Source organism: Rhinopithecus roxellana, chromosome 5 (assembly GCF_007565055.1).
Source record: "Rhinopithecus roxellana isolate Shanxi Qingling chromosome 5, ASM756505v1, whole genome shotgun sequence".
NCBI classification, from domain to species: domain Eukaryota; kingdom Metazoa; phylum Chordata; class Mammalia; order Primates; family Cercopithecidae; genus Rhinopithecus; species Rhinopithecus roxellana.
Genome location: NC_044553.1, coordinates 59,866,060 through 59,882,807, shown reverse-complemented (window position 1 = coordinate 59,882,807; position 16,748 = coordinate 59,866,060). Strand labels below are relative to the sequence as shown.

Here is a 16,748-nt window from a genome sequence, read left to right as displayed (position 1 = left end):
AAACATGAATTCTATTAAAAAGTCATCCCTATAACTGGATTTCACAAATCAGGATTCTTTCCTCTCTAATTGTAGGGACTGGCATATGGCTGCCAAACTGGTGATTTCACCAACAACACATCTCTAAACCTACCCATTTGCTTTCATCATCTTTTCTGAAAGAAAACACTAACACACATACAGAAAAAGGAGCAAACGTATACTCCACAATAAAGGACTGTTAAATAAACTTAGCTTTATGAAACTCACTGTAATGTGTTTCCTTTTCTCATTTTGCCTTACACTAGTGAAAACGTTGCCATGGACCAGCACTGCTTCTCAGTCTGGCCTTTGGAGGCCAGTGGGTTAAATCAATTCTGATGCTTACATTTGCGTCTGTTGGGGCCTTTCTACAGTGCACCATAAGCCATCCAGATTTATTGATTCTCCCAGAAACCCAGGAGGGAGATCACTTCAGCCCACATGGCAGAAGTGGAGGCCGAAGTCTTGGACACAGAATTTATAGCTGGCAAGGACTTTATTCATCATCTACTCCACACCATCAGTAATTTACAGATGAAGAGTCTGGCCCAGGGCACCAATAATAATCACTACATGGTGGTAGTAACTACTGTATGCTTAGTAGCTTACAGTTCATAAAGAGATTTTGCATTCAACAAATATTTATTGAACTAGGATGCAGGCTAAGACCTGGGGACATAGTGGTTAGGGAGAACTTGACTGCCCCCAGTTCTCAGCATTTCCACCACTGCTCCAGGGACTCTGCAGCCTCCTGGCTAGCACTTAGCCCCTGTAAAGGAGGAAGTCCCTTTGGAGAGGGATGTGAGATACTGTTTGGTCAATGACCATAGTCTGCCCTCCAGGGCCCGTGAAGATGGAGGAGACCTTGGGCAGAGTGAAGGGCAGTGCCAGGCCTGGTGCAGGTACTCCCTATCACATCTCTCCCAGGCTCCTCCAGCCTCACCTGGTGGACTCCACGGGGACCACAGGCCTCACCTCCATGGGCAGTCTCAAAACATTGCCCAATGTGAATTGGGCTGTCACATACATTGACCCAGACTTTCTTGGAGAAGGAATTCTGAAGAAGCAAAAGCTACCAACTCAAAACCCCCACTTCCCGCAGAAGAAAAACGTGGGCAAGGAGATGTAGAAGGGCAGCGGCCAAAGTCTGCGGGTTCCTGCCAGGGCCAGGGGAGGGGCGAGCCCTACAGAAAACTTGAACAGAGAACGCTTTGATCACCCGCCAGCCCGGAAGGCAAGCCCCAGTCGGGCGGAAGGTAGCTGGCTGCCGGGCGCCATCCGCCACAGACAACTCTCAGTGGGCCGAGGGCGGGGAGGGGGTGGCAGGGAAAGCGGCCCGCCCTTCGTCCTGCCCCCTCGCCCTAGGCTCTGTCACCTCCGCTGGAAGGAGTGGAACCCAGACTTGCTGGTCTGAGCCATGCACAAGGCGGGGCTGCTAGGCCACTGTGCCCGGGCATGGAAGTTGGTGCGGATGGCCAGCTCCAGGATGACCTCCCGGGACCCGCTCGCTAATAAGGTGGCCCTGGTAACGGCCTCCACCGACGGTTGAGTGCGAGAGCTGGAGTTTCTGAGGCCCTGGCTGCCTGCAGGCACTGGTCTTTCATCCTTTGCCTCCGGTGCCCCTGTCCTCAGACCTCACATGCGGCCAAAGTCTGACCCTGGAAAAAAGTAGCCACGTGGTCTACCTGAACCCCCTCCGAATCTCCTGGCCCTGGGCCCTACCTTGCCACCTCTCGTGTCCCTGCTGCCTCTGGCACAACTTGCCACCTCTGTGCAGCCCCATCGATCTAGTCCCCTCCGGGGTTCTGGGCTGCCCCAGTCAACCAGCTCCACCTAGCGTCCGGGAAGACCAGAAACTAGACATGTGAGGGAACCTGGATTTCAATATCCTATCCCACGGTCTCCAGCACTTTGAAAATGTACCAGACACTCTATTTGGGGACTGGAAAATCTCCTGGAACCCTTCCCACTTACCTAGATGGGACACAAGAGCCATGTGTCAAGATTTTTGTTTAGGTCAGTACATCTGGGCCTACCTTGTCCAGCCTGTTTCTCACCCACCACTCTTGTCTATCCTAGTTCTCATTTCTAGGGGACTTTGCTAGATGCCAGCTCTCCACAAAACTAAAATACAAATGCAGGTAAAAATGCTAATGACTGACAAGTGCAGAATGTGTAACTCTTCCTCCCAAGGCAATATTTACATTTTTGACGGGAGACCATCTTCTCACATGCACCCCAAAAAATAACTAAGGATAGAATTTTGAGAATATGGTAGACTAGTAAGAAAGAAACCTGGGGGCAGGGCTGTTCTGAGTGAGACCCTCAAATCACGGAAGTGGCTGCTGCACACCCAGCTCATTTCTCACCTCTCAGTCCCAACAGGGGATGAAGCCTGTCACCCGTGGTGGGAACTGTAGAAAGTGATGTAAGTTCTTGGGAACTGAGGCTGCGGTTCCAGATCATAATAAAAATAAGTAAATTAGCGCCAAAAAGGCCATGCCATCAAGCCTGTTTTACACAGAGTAGAGACACGTGGAGGTCATATAGGGAAAGAGACTGAATTCAAACCCGGGCAGTCTTAATTTCAGAGCCCATGCTTCGACCTCTTCCCCTGCACAGGCCTTTGGCAGTCTTTGTGTCTTTCTGCTCAGAGGATCTGCTTCGCCATCACCGGGCGTCTGGCCCAAGATGGGCTCCACGTGGTTGTCAGCAGTCAGAAGCAGCAGAACTCGGCAGCCACCTTGCAGGGGGAGGGGTTCAGCGTGACGGGCACCATGTGACATGTGGGGAAAGCGGAGGACCCCGAGCGGCTGGTGGACATGGTGAGCTGCAGGGAAATGGGCAAAGAGCCAGGAGGTAGAAAAAGGAGCCAGCCTGAGCCGCCTTCCCTGCTTTCCTGGACAGCCTTGGTGAGATCCAATGCAGTGCTGTTAACTAAAACATAACAGTGCGTTCTGCATACCCACACCAGCCCACCGGTACATTTTTATTGTATGCCTTTCTATTATGTCCATATACTATCGTTGGAGAATCATCCCATCCCAATCAGAGAATGTTAAAACATTCTAATGCTTCAATCCTGCATCATCTCTTCAATACCCCAAAGAAACAACTGGTTTTGGTTCTCTAGTAATTTTCAATCTAACTGTACAGATGAGAAGGGTAAATACAATCACAAAATGGATGTTCCCACCCATGAGCTAATAAACAATCCCATATTCTTCAGCTTATAGAGTCAAGTCCCTGGGAACCTCGGGAAGCAGCCCACCATGTTTCAGCCACCTACTATGTGCCATTATCTGTGTTCAAAGCCTTACAAAGGTTATCTCTGGACTGACAACAACCCAAGCAAGGCAAGGACTATTCTCTCAGTCTGCAGAGACTGGCTCGGATAGCTGGAGCTACTTCCTAAGGTCCCACAGCCAGTAAGAAAAGAGCTGTGATTCGACCCAGACCTCCCAAGCTCCCTTCCTTTATTGGCTGCCTACAGACTACCAGGTACTGGACTTTAGTCTCAAAGAAAGTATGTAAGTCAATGTCACAGTTAGTAGTGCACACCAGCCTTCCAGCTGCAGAAGGAAATATGAACCATCCAGCAAAGGAAGCTCCTCTTCCCTTGAGGCTCAGGACACACACTTTATTCCCCAGAGTGGAAGGGAGAATCTACCCAAAAATGGAAAGTACAGGATTGTGCTAACAGATTGGAAGGTTGGCAGAAATAATTTGCATAATCTTAGAAGAGGGGGATCTTAAGCAATAGTAGACAGTAGTATGGTAGATAGTATAGGGTAATTCCATTTTTAAGGAACTCTCTGACAAATGCTCAAATATGCATTGGAAAGAGCCAAATGTGAGTCCTAGAAAGTCACCTTGCTTGGCCAAGGCTGGTGGACAGAGCCCAAGATTGGGGACTTGATCCTGATGGTGGAAGGAGCCATTTGGGAGTCTGGGTCAATCAGTGACTAACCATAACACATGTAAGTAGCAATGTAATGTGAAAATCCTGGTGGAAAAACATCCTGTGGGCCCCACCAGGTTCACTTAACAGGGCCTACAGGCCTGGCCCAGAAGCAATACTTGAGCTAACCCTTTAGGAATGGATGGGAATGGACAGATGGAATAAAGATGAGGTTCCAGATAACTCTGCAAAATGAGCAGACAGCCAAAGAGGAACTGAAGGAAAGAGAAGAGCACTGGCAGTCCACAGTGGAGAGCACAGACTTAGGAGTACTGCTGGGAAAGGGGCTGCATTAGAAAGATAGAGGCCATGGGCCTCTATATCCTGTTTGTTTGTTTCCAAGATGGAGTTTCACTCTTGTTGCCTAGGCTGGAGTGCATTGGCACCATCTCGGCTCACTGCAACCTCCACCTCCCAGGTTCAAGCAATTCTCCTGCCTCAGCCTCCTGAGTGCTGGGATTACAGGTGCCCGCCACCATGCCCAGCTAATTTTTGTATTTTTAGGAAAGACAGGGTTTCACCATGTTGGCCAGGCTGGTCCTGAACTCCTGACCTCAGGTAATCCACCCCCCTGGGCCTCCCAGAGTGCTGGGATTACAGGCCAGAGCCACCATGCCCAGCCATAGCTTCTTAAAAGGATATGTTAAGGACATTAAAAGGATATGGCCGCTTAAAAGGATATGTTTAGGCCAGGCGTGGTGGCTCAAGCCTGTAATCCCAGCACTTTGGGAGGCCGAGACGGGCGGATCACGAGGTCAGGAGATCGAGACCATCCTGGCTAACACGGTGAAACCCGGTCTCTACTAAAAAAATACAAAAAGCTAGCCGGGCGAGGTGGTGGGCACCTGTAGTCCCAGCTACTCGGGAAGCTGAGGCAGGAGAATGGCGTGAACCCGGGAGGCGGAGCTTGCGGTGAGCTGAGATCCGGCCACTGCGCTCCAGCCTGGGCCACAGAGCGAGACTCAAAAAAAAAAAAAAAGGATATGTTTAGACATTCTTGTAGCAAATAAGAAGCCATTTGAGGTTTTGAGCAAGAGAAAGATGGTTATTAAGAAAGATAATATGGCTCTGGTAGGAAGGATATACAGAGAAAACACTGAATCCAGGGCATCAGTGAGGAAGCTGTTACTGTCATCCAGGTTTAGAGCAGTGGTGGTGGGACTGGAACAGATGTGCCCAAGAGACATTTAGTGGGAACCAACCAAGATTTTCCAACCCCATGTCAAAAAGTGGGAAACACGAGCAAAGTCAAAAATGACTCTCAGGTAGTTTGTGTGACCATTGTCAGAGAGGAGAATGATAGAATACTTGTCAGAAATTTGAAATGTCTTCTGCCAATTGCCACATGTTACCCTGCAATGAGAAAAGCCACTGCCCTGAGAATGGTTACTACCCAGTGGCCTCCTCATCTGCACCACAAAGCTTCTAAGTGTGTGGTAAGCGGAAACCAGATTAGCTGCCTATCTGCTTGATTATATTTTTTCTTAAAAATGTATAACCATCAGAACACAGAGCAAACAGCTCCTAACCGTTTTAGTATAGTGAGCACACAATTTAGAACAAGACTGAGAAGACATCTTTTTTTTTTTCCCAGAGACAGGGCCTCACTCTATTGCCCAGGCTGGAGTGCAGTGGCATGATCGTAGCTCACTGTAACCTCCAACACTTGAACTCAAGCAGTCCTCCCACCTCAGCCTCCCAAGTGGCTAAGACTATAGGCGTGCACCACCACACCAGTTCATTTTTTAACTTTTTTGTAGAGTTGGGGCTTTATTGCCCAGGCTGGTTTTGAACTCCTGGCCTCTAGCAATCCACCCCACTGGGCCTACCAAACTTCTAGGATTATAGGTGTGAGCCACCACACCCAGCCTCATTCATCTTTTATGGTTTGCTATCTCTGTTCAATCAGAACAGGAATCAGTTCTCCCGTCTCTGTGCTGACAGACCTACAAGGAGAGGGGCATGGGGTATACAGCAGAGTAGAAAATGTCTCCAGGTGATTCTGGAGCAATCCACTGTCTTCTCCCAGCCCAAACACACATGTACTGAGCACAGCGCACATCACTTATTAACTTATTCTGCACCTCCCTAGTAACAAGTCCATTGGTGAGACTTATACAGAGCCAAGGCAGGTGACTGGGCTTTATGCCAGGATACCAAAATTTAAAGGGTGCAGGAAAGTATTAATACTGGTTTCAAAAGAGTATATGACTTTAAATTTTCTTAGATTTAATTTTGTTGACAGCCCAGGCATTCCTTCAACTATGTAGAAGGTTAGCACCTAGTTAACAAGAATAATGAGTTAAAACGGGAAGCTAGCAGATGGTGTACATTGTTAGTAACACCCCTCTGTGTGCCAAATCTGAAGCACAAAGTTGACCAAGGGCCCATGTACTGCTACTTGCCCAAGGCATCAAAATTGCCAGTTCTGGGCAAATGCAAAGTCTGGTTTCAGGGTCGCTTTGTACTGAAAACTCTTGTTGGCAGATTCTGCTTGGCCATTCATTACTCTAGCACACACCTCACTACCTACTTATAACTTATTGAGGAGGTGAGATGTTGCCTTTCTTGGCTTTCTCAGTTTAAATGTCAGTTTCTGCCTTAAATCTTTCATGCCTCCAGGTCAAAAGAGAGAGACAGAGACAGAGAAAATGACATCATAACCAAATATGGAATTGCTTTAAATTCAGACTTGTATCTTCTCCCATCATGGCTCTCCTGGGCAGTCAGTTTCCTAATGACCCCAACTCACTTTCAGAGGGCTCCTATGAATTAGCGGTGTGCTACAAAGTGGGAGACTGACCTCGGTTCTTCCACTGCTAACTAGCTTTGTGCCCTGAGCAAATCACTTTCCCAAACACAGAATAAGCAGGCCTCCTGTTCTTAGCTAGCCTCAGTGTGTCACTACTGAACTATATGATCTTGAGAAAATTCCCTGAACCTGTTTCATCATCTCCACCTTAAGGATATTGGAATAGATTATCTCAAAGACCCCTCCAGTGGTAGGTTCTACAGCTCTATTTAAGCCCGTTTTTCCATTCAGGTAAGTGTGGACAGATTGACTTTGAGATAAGGGTAACTTATTCAAGGAGAACTGGACAGTAAGCACTTAGAGAAATGGGGGTGGAATTCAGTGTGAAAGGAAGAGGAGCGGACTGGAAATAGATGTGGAGGTGAGACTTGAAATCATGAGAATGAAGGAGCTCCTGAATGGGAAAATGTAAAGAAAAGAGCAAAGGGTCAGAGACAGCCTTAGAAGAATAGAAGGTGGGAAGAAAACACTGCAAAAGAAATAAGGCCAACTTCCTGGTGGCTCGTGCCTGTAACACTTTGGGAGGCCGAGGCAGGCGGCTGGCTTGAGCTCAGGAGTTCGAGAGCAACCTGAGCAACATGGCAAGACCCTGTCTCTACAAAAAATACAAAAATTGGCCAGGTGTGGTGGCACCCACCTTCATTCTCAGCTTCTTGGGGGGCTAAGGCAGGAGGATGGCTTGAACCTAGTAGGTCAAGGCTGCAGTGAGCTGAGATCATGCCACTGTACTCCAGCCTGGAAGACAGAGCAAGAATCTGTCTAAGGAAAGAAAGAAAGAAGCCAACCTTAAATGCTTAGCAGCAGATCTTAGGGTAGTTTTGAAGAAAAGATATTGTAAAAAAGAGAAGTTATTTTGACGATAGTTCCTAAGAAGGAAAGTTTTCTTGTCGTTGTTGTTTTTAATATAGAGATAAGGTCTCCCTATGTTGCCCAGGCTTTTCTCAAACTCCTCAGCTCAAGTGATCCTCCCACCATGGCCCCCAAAGTGCCATAATTCCCGGCGTGAGTCACAGGGCCTGGCTCAAAAGGAAGTTTTTATCAACATGGACAAATGCACCTCCCTTACTTACTGCAGCCCTGGTCCAGACCTCACCCCTCTCTTTAGGCTGTGAAGCTTCACGGCGGTATCGATATCCTAGTCTCCACTGCTGCTGCCAGCACTTCCTTTGGAAGCCTAATGGATATCACCGAGGAGATATGGGACAAGGTGAGAGGGGATTAAAGCAGCAAGGGGTGGGCCTCAGAACACATTCAGCGCAAACTCCGTCTGCTTTCAGAATGTGTTTGTCAAGAGCAGAGTAAATGTGAGGACTCTTTGCCACATGCCACACACATGGAGCGCACTTCGTAAAGGGTGGGTGGGGGCAGCTTCCTCTGTCCCTGCCCTTCTCATTCGTTTCTGCTGCTCCTACTTCTGTCTGCTTCCATCTGCTCTTCACTATCTGCCGTCTGCTCCCCTCCCCAGCATTCTTCCCCAGCAAGCTCTTCTACCTTGTTGATTTCCAACAGAGACACGGCAGCTAATATGCCAACAACTATGACACTTAAATGTACACAACTATCCCCCTTTCAGCTACCAAAAAGGAATCATGTTTCATTAGTTGGGAAATATTAAAAGCTGCTAGTTAAGTAAAATACTAATTCTGGTTAAATGACCGGTTGCCACTTTATAACATACATCCTTTAAAAAATAAAAATAAAAATCTATATTATTTTATTCTTAACTGCAATGTCAAGAAAATTGGAGATATAGATGTCTAAATTCAAGTGGTACAACATTGGGTTTTATGTGTAAGTATATAATTACATTATATTCGTAATATATTTCACAGACATTCTTTAATTACAAAGCTTTAATTAAAATTTTTATCTTTGTTTACTAAGGTTAGTATTCCCACATGATTTGGAAATGCTAATTTTCTTATGATCTCCCATGGTTTTGCTTTTTACTCTGACATTGTATTAGTCTGTTCCGCATTGCTATAAAGGAATACCTGAGCTGGGCAATTTATAAAGAAAAGAGGGTTGTGGTCAGGCGCAGCGGCTCACGCCTGTAATCCCAGCACTTTGGGAGACCAAGGCGGGCGGATCACAAGGTCAGGAGATCAAGACCTTCCTGGCTAACATGGTAAAACCCCATCTCTACTAAAAATACAAAAAAATTAGCCGAGAGTGGTGTTGGGCACCTGTAGTCCCAAATACTTGGGAGGCTGAGGCAGGAGAATGGCGTGAACCCGGGAGGTGGAGCTTGCAGTGAGCCGAGATTGTGCCACTGCACTCCAGCCTGGGCGACAGAGCAAGACTCCGTCTCAAAACAAAACAAAACAAAAAAAGAAAAGAAGGTTGTTTTGGCTTACAGTTCGGCAGACTGTAGAAGAAGCATGATGCCAGTATCTGCTTCTGATGAGGCCTCAGGAAGCTTACACTCATGGCAGAAGGAAAAAGGGAACAGGCGTGTTACACAGCAAGAGAGGAAGCAAGAGAGACACCAGGCTTTTAAACAACTAGCTCTGGCATGAACTAATAGAGTGAGAATTCACTCATTGCCACAGGGAGGGCACAAAGCCATTCATAAGGTATCCACACCCATGACCCAAACACCTCACACCAGGTCCCACTTGAACATTGGTGATCACATTTCAACGTGGGACTTAGAGGGCACAAACATACCAACTATATCAGATGTCATCAAATATTTCTGAACACTAAAGTTTCAGGATGCAAAAATACTATGATTTATTTACCAGTGTTTCATACACATAAAGACCAAAGTGCCAAAATGTTCTTCAGTGAGCTGGTTTTTTATTCTGTCAGGCTATTTCCCTCTCCTTTTTTTTTTTTTTTTTTCCCTCACTGTGTCACACAGGCTGGAGTACAGTGGTGCGATCTCATCTCACTGCAACCTCTGCCTCCCAGGTTCAAGCAATTCTTGTGCCTCAGCCTGTCAAGTACCTGGGACTACAGGCGTGTGCCACCACACCCGACTAATTTTTTGTATTTTTAGTAAAGACAGGATTTCACTGTGTTGCCCAGGCTGGTTTCAAATTCCTGACCTCAACTGATCCACCCACCTTGGCCTCCCAAAGTGCTGGGATTACAGGCGTGAGCCACCACACCTAGACAGATTCTGATAGTCTTTAAAATGGAGGAACATCATTCTTGAACAGTCTGAATAGAGACCACATGAAAGTCAGTTTTAAACTAAGTATAGGCACACCTCGGAGACATTGTGGTCTGGTTCCAGGCCACCGCACAATAAATTCAGTATTACAATAAAGCGAGTCACATGAATTTTTTGGTTTCCCAGTGCATATAAAAGTTATGTTTACACTATAATGGTCATCTAATGATAGTCTATTAAATGAGCAATAGTATTATGTCTTAAAATTTATATACGTATCTTAATTTTAAAATACTTTATTGCTAAAAAATGCTAACAATCATCTGAGACTTTAGAAGCTGTAATCTTTTTGCTGGTGGAGGGTCTTGCCTCAACATTAATGGTGGCTGACTTAAGGTGGTGTTGCTGAAGGCTGGGGTGGCTGTGGCAATCTCTTCAAATAAGCCAGCAGTGAAGTTTGCCACATCAACTGACTCTTCCTTTCCAAAAGGTTTCTCTGTAGCATGCAATGCTATTTGATAGCATTTACCCACAGTAGAACTTCTTTCAAAATTGGAGTCAATCCTATGAAACTCTGCCACTGCTTAGTCAACTAAGTTCATGTAATATTCTAAACCCTGTGTTGTGATTTCAACAATGTTCATGGCATCTTCACCAGAAATAGATTCCATCCCAAGAAACCACTTTCTTTGCTTATCCATAAGAAGCAACTCCTCAGCCGTTTACACTTTGTCATGAGATTGCAGCAATTCAGTCCCATCTTCAGGCTCCACTTCTAGTTCTCTTGCTATTTCCACCACATCTGCAGTTCCTTCCTCTGATGCAGCCTTGAACCCCTCCACGTCACCCATGAGGGTTGGAATCAACTTTTTCCAGACTCTTATTAATGTAGATATTTTGACCTCCTCCCATGAATCACAAATATTCTTAATGGCATCTAGAATGGTGAATCCTTCTCAGAAGGTTTTCAGTTGACTTTGCCCAGATAAATCAGAGGAATCACTATCTATGGCAGTTACAGCCTTACAAAATGTATTTCTTAAATAATAAGTCTTGCAAGTCTGAATTACCCCCTGATCCATGGGCTGCAGAATAGATGTTGTAGCAGGCATGAAAACAACATTAATCTCCTTGTACATCTCCATCAGAGCTTTTGAGTGACCAGGAGCATTGTTGAGAAGCAGTAACAGTTTGAAAAGAATCTTTTTCTGAGTAGTAGCTATCAACGATGAGCTTAAAATATTCAGTTAACCATGCTATAAACAGATGTGCTGTTATTCAGGCTTTGTTGTTCCATTTATAGAGCACGGGCAGAGTAGATTTAGCATAAATCTTGAGAGCCCTAGAATTTTCAGAATGGTAAATGAGCATTGGCTTTAACTTAAAGTCATTGACTGCATTAGCCACTAACAAGAGAATAAGCCTATCCTTTGAAGTTTTGGAAGCCATATTAACAATAAAGCTGTTTTGCTTTCTTATCATTTATGTGTTCACAGAAGTAGTACTTTTAATTTCCTTCAAGAATTTTTCCTTTGCACTCACAATTTGGCTAACTGGTGCACATGGCCTAGCTTTCAGCCTGCCTCAGCTTTCAACATGCCTTCCTCACTAAGCTCAATTATTTCTACCTTTTGATTTAAAGTGCAAGATGTGTGACTCTTCCTTTCACTTGAACACTTAGAGGCCATTGCAGGGTTAATAATTGGCCTAATTTCAATGTAAATGTGTCTCAGGGAATATGGAAGCCCACAGAGAGGGAGAGAGATGGGAGAAGGGCGGAGCAGTCAGAACACACACAACATTTATCGATTAAGTTCACCTTCTTTTCTGGGTGTGGTTTGTGGTACCCCAAAACAATTATAATAAAAACATGAAAGATCACTGATTACAGATCACTGTAACAGATATAATAATAATGAAAAAGTCTGAAATATTCCAAGAATTACCAAAATGTGACCCAGAGACAAAGTGAGCACATGCCGTTGGAAAAATGGCTCCAGTTTGCGCCATGAACCTTCCATCTGTAAAACCCTTCAATTTGTAAAAAACACAATATCTGCAAAGTGTAATAAAATAAGGTGTACTGCTAACTTTTCTTTTAGACTATATATATTTTTTAAATATCACAGTGCATCAAATCCAAGCATAATGCCTGATCCTTGATTGAACTCTGGACTTTTAAAAAAAAACACATTTCTTGTTTACTCTGTGTTGTCCAAATTACTAAGGACAATCAACAAGCACCTTAAAATTGAGACAAAATGACTGTTTTTATAACACAGAATCTTGAGTTAAATTATAAATTATGAACATTATATAGTTCTTGATGAAGCAAGAGGCTGTAGTTTCTTCTATAACTGGCTTATGGGGGTAGGGAGTGGAGATTAGACAGGGTAAGACTCAGAATAAGACAGTTTTTTAAAACATTACTTAACCTTTTATTTTTTTGGTTTGGGGGTGCTTGGCAAGTTTTACTGGGCTATGATTTTAATACTTTAACTGTTGTGAATTGAATAAAATATATTTAAGGGTAAAAAAAAACACATTTGGGGGACAATTGAGGCCAATATATTAGATAAAATTATCATCAATGTCAAACTTCTTGGGTGTGATAATGGATTATGGTTGCGTAAAAGAACATCTTTGCTCTTTGGAAATGTATGGTAAGTATTTAGGGATAGAGCGTTCTAATATCTGCAACTAAGTTTGTTTATTTTAATTTTTATTTATTTATTTGTTTGTTTTTTGAAATGGAGTCTCACTCTACTGCCCAGGCTGGAGTGCAGTGGTGCGATCTCGTCTCACTGCAACCTCCACCTCCCGGGTTCAAGCTATTCTCCTGTTCCATCCTCCTAAGTAGCTGAGATTACAGGCACATGCCACCACGTCCAGCTAATTTTTGTATTTTTAGTAGAGAACAATTGGTGAATCTAAGTGAAGGATCTCTAGATACACGTTGTACTTCTATTTCCAATTTTTCTGTAAGACTGAAATATTTTAATATAAGCAGTTGTCTAGAACAATGTAAACAGGGGTCACACATTTGTTTTACATTATGGATATGGGGATTCTGATTGCAGCTTGTCTCCCAGCTTCCCCAGAAGGTACCTCCTCATGATCCCACTTTCTAATCAGGTCTAGCCAGGCAGTCCATCCTAGAGGGCCAAGAGCATCTCACTCCCTAAACACAGAAGCCAGAGAAGTGCTAGAACAACCCCAGGTATCCAAGGTCAGGCCACATTTTCCCCGAGAAGCATGGCCCACTCTAGGGCAGGTCCAGGAGGCTGACAATTCCAGGCTCTCCCTAATTTGAAGAAACACGGAACACACAGCTCAAATGCAAAGGAGCCCTGAGGATTTAGGCCCCTTCTGGGCCAAATCATACTTGGCTGGTTACGAAACAAGATGAACCAGGCTCCATTTTTTCTCACCTGAACCTAATGTATCATTATCTAGCTGAGTAGCTGGTGAGAGCTACTTCTCCCTGAACCTCAGTTTCTTCATGTGCAAGATGCTGGTGTATCATCCTAAGATCTCAGTCAGTTCTGACAAACATCCTAGGAACCCACTCTCACTCCTCATTGCCATGCCTCCTCCAGTGCTCTTCACTCATGCTGTTTCCCCTTCTTCTCTTGGCTTCAGACTCTGGACATTAATGTGAAGGCCCCAGCCCTGATGACAAAGGCAGTGGTGCCAGAAATGAAGAAATGAGGGTACAGAGAGTGAGAGAGAGCCTGGGTGAGATGGGACTTCACACGGGCTGAGGGCAGTGGTCCACACTGGGAAGAGGGTCAGCTGTCTTCTTTTTCCAGGGGTGGCTCAGTGGTATTCCTGCCCTCTTGTAGCAGCCTTCAGTCCATCTCCTGTAAGAAACCTTTTGTCTGCCCCTTCCATCCCATCCTCTACTCCACATCTTTCCACCCCTGCTGTTACATAACACAAGGAAGTTTGTATCCCCTTTTAGAATCACACCATCAAGTCCCTGCCCCACAAGATGCCTTGCCTCTACAAACCATAACCTAAGGGAGGTTTAGCCACAAGACAGTTTCCTAACTGTGCCTCTCCCTTACAGGAGATCCCGATTGAGGACTGCCCTTTATGTCTAGTAATTAGAACCAAGAATGACCTGGAAACTATGAGTCTGACACATTCTCTTCTTTCTCCAGGGCTTCAGTCCTTACAATGTCAGTAAAACAGCCTTGTTGGGCCTCACCAAGACCCTGGCCATAGCGCTGGCCCCAAGGAACATTAGAGTGAACTGCCTAGCACCTGGACTTATCACGACTTGCCTCTGCAGTGTAGTGAGGAAGGGTAGCTCTGCATCCCACTGGAACCCCTTGAAAGGCATCCATCTTCTTGGACAGGGAAGCCCAGTACCTGAGTCCTGAACTCTCAACCACTCCGTTCTCCTTCCCTGGGCTTTTCCATATTCCCTGTCTGTACCAGCTGCCCTATCTAAGCCAGACTCCAATCACACCATTCCTAAGGCATAGGGTGGAGACTGAGGTATTCAGACTCTACTCACACTGTTTCCTCTCTCCTTACGTGGATGAGAATTGGAGAGATGCAGCAAAATGCATCACTAGAACCCGAAACAAATGAAACACATGAGGGCAGTGGGGAGAGCTGGGAGCTAGAAAAAGAAATAGGAAGTGAAAGAGGGAAGTCTCTCCATCCTTACTCTCTTGCCATAAGGACGAGCAGCTTCTTCCCTTTCTGTTCCTCACTTTCCTCTTCTTAAACATAAAGAGATTTCCCTTCTTCCTGCAGCTCTGCAAGGACAAGGAAAAAGAGGAAAGAATGAAAGAAACCCTGCAGATAAGAAGGTAAAACTGTCATGGGGTCAAGGGCCCTAAGAGGCATGAAGATGGAAAGGTCTGGTCCCTGGCAGCCCACAGCCCGCTGTCTCAGTCCCAAAGATAACACAGGCAGGCTCTCCTCTGCCTCACAGACCACAAATTCATAAACACTATCACTGCAGTGGCCCGAGCAGGAAGTCAGCTTCCCTTTCAAAAGGTAAACCCGGAGACATCGGGGTTTCAGCAGTGCAGAGCTCTAGGAGAAGCCCTGAGTCCTCTCTCCACCTGGGGGATTGCCTCCACCTCGGAGCATCCATGGAGACCAAAGACCAAAACCAAAACCATGCTTTTTTAGTTCCCTTGAATAATGACACATGTTTACAAAACTCAGGTTGATGATCTATAATCCAAATGAAAAGAATGAAGAGCTTTACTAAGTCCCAAACTCCCCTTGCCTAAGGAGTTACTTTCTTCCCCAGTGAGCTGGATGAACTGTTCAAGCACCTTTGTCCGGCTCCCTTTCCTCTAAATTCCCTGCCTCTATCTTCTGGCTTCGAGGACAGATGCCAACAATGGCTAACTCTGTACTGGTCCAGACATCCCAAATCTTCCCAAAGCCATTCTGATGTCAGGCATGAGCTGCAGGCCTAGTTCATAACTCATTAATAATTCAGGATTGTCATCCTAGAGCTCCAATGAATGATCTAGCCCATGTAGCTCAATCCTGGATTCACATTAGAATCACCTGGGGAGCTTTTTAAACTGCAGGTGCTCAGGCCCCACCAACTCCCAGAGATTCTTTTGTAACTGGTCCAAGGTAGGACTTGACCATCTGGGCTTTTGTTTTTCTTTGTCTTTTCTTTTCTTTTTTTTTTTGTTTTTGTTTTTGTTTTGTTTGTTTAAGCCTCTCAAATGATTGCAAGGTACAGCTAGAATGGAGAACCATTAATTCAGCCCTTGTATGTTTGAGTTACTCACTCTGCCCACCTCTAGAGCATTCTACGGCAGGCAGATTAAAGTGTCTCCTAACTATGCAGTCACTGATAAAATAAGAATTAGCACATTGTCACCAAATGAACTTGACTTTAAGGGACAAGTATAGATTCCTGAAAAAGTTGTCTGTAAGTTGAACCTGTACAAATGGAATCATTTTAAACACACCATTTACTGTCACACAGACTCCCTGATACTTTAGTGTGTGCACATGTGAAACCACTTTTTGAAGTATGAAATAATTGCTTACTATTTTATCTGTATAACTTTGGATTGTGGAGTCCTGAGCTCTCTAAAAAACTGTTTCTACAGTATTTGAATATTATGGGTAATGGTTTTTGCAGAGTACAGTATGCTCATACTAAATTATAACAGCATATCCTCATGGTAACACTATTTGATAGGCGGAAAGCTTGTACACTGATCCTGAAAAGTCATCTGATAATTCTTGATTAAGCAAATTTCATTCCCTGTGGGCCCAGTGAGGGAGGCAGAACTGTTTGATTTTTACTCCCTTCCTTGCTTCCCTTATTCCCCAGGTTAGGCGAGTCAGAGGATTATGCTGGCATCGTGTCTTTCCTGTGCTCTGAAGATGCCAGCTACATCACTGAGGAGACAGTGGTGGTGGGTGGAGGAACCCCGTCCCGCCTCTGAGGACCCGGAGACAGCCCACGGGGCAGAGTTGGGCTTTAGCTCCTGGTGCTGTTCCTGCATTCATCCACTGGCTTTTCCCACCTCTGCTCACCTTACTGTTCACCTCATAAAATCAGTTCTGCCCTGTGAAAAGATGCAGCCTTCCCTGCAGTCAAGGTGGCGTCTTACTCGGGATTCCTGCTGTTGCTGTGGCCTTGGGTAAAGGCCTCCCCTGAGAACACAGGACAGGCCTGCTGACAAGGCTGAGTCTACCTTGGCAAAGACCAACAGATATTTTTTGCCCTGGCCACTGGGGAATTTGAGAGGAGATGGGAGAGAAGGAAGCTGGAGGGGAAAGAGCAGAGTTGCAAATTAACAACTTGCAAATGAGGTGCAAATAAAATGCAG

General features: G+C 45.2%; 1 pseudogene; it reads left to right on the top strand.

The window, feature by feature from the left end:
- The first annotated feature begins 1,438 nt into the window (after positions 1-1,438).
- LOC104662708 lies at positions 1,439-16,361 on the top strand (annotated as a pseudogene).
- Positions 16,362-16,748: the final 387 nt, after the last annotated feature.